This window comes from Cottoperca gobio, unplaced genomic scaffold (genome assembly GCF_900634415.1).
Source record: "Cottoperca gobio unplaced genomic scaffold, fCotGob3.1 fCotGob3_230arrow_ctg1, whole genome shotgun sequence".
NCBI classification, from domain to species: domain Eukaryota; kingdom Metazoa; phylum Chordata; class Actinopteri; order Perciformes; family Bovichtidae; genus Cottoperca; species Cottoperca gobio.
In genome coordinates this window covers 124,261-124,682 of record NW_021166859.1, presented here as the reverse complement: position 1 = coordinate 124,682, position 422 = coordinate 124,261, and positions in this window count along the sequence as shown.

Sequence of the window (422 nt, the reverse complement as noted above, 5' to 3'; positions counted from 1 at the left end):
CTGGGCGTCTGATTGGCTGATTGCCCTCAAGACAGATCACACAATGATTTCACAATAAAACTGCAAAAAATGTCCAACACTTCATCACAGAAGCTCCTTTTATCTGCTTTCTTTTCACAATAAATGTCAAAACAACATTCAGTTCTTACTAAAAAAAGTCTCTCCATAACTGAGCCACGTTTAGTAAATCCTTCACAGTAAAAGCCTTTTCAAAATAGATGTTTGACAAGCTTCAATCCTTCAGAGCACAATTTGTATTTTTTCAACATAATAAATATTGAATTCACAAACACACAGCTTCAAAATAAAGTGTTTTTTCAAACTAAAACCACTGAATAATTCACAAAATGGGTCTGCTGCTCAGGAGCCCTTCAGAGTAAAACTACAAACTTGTATCATCCATCACAAAAAGCCTCGAAAGG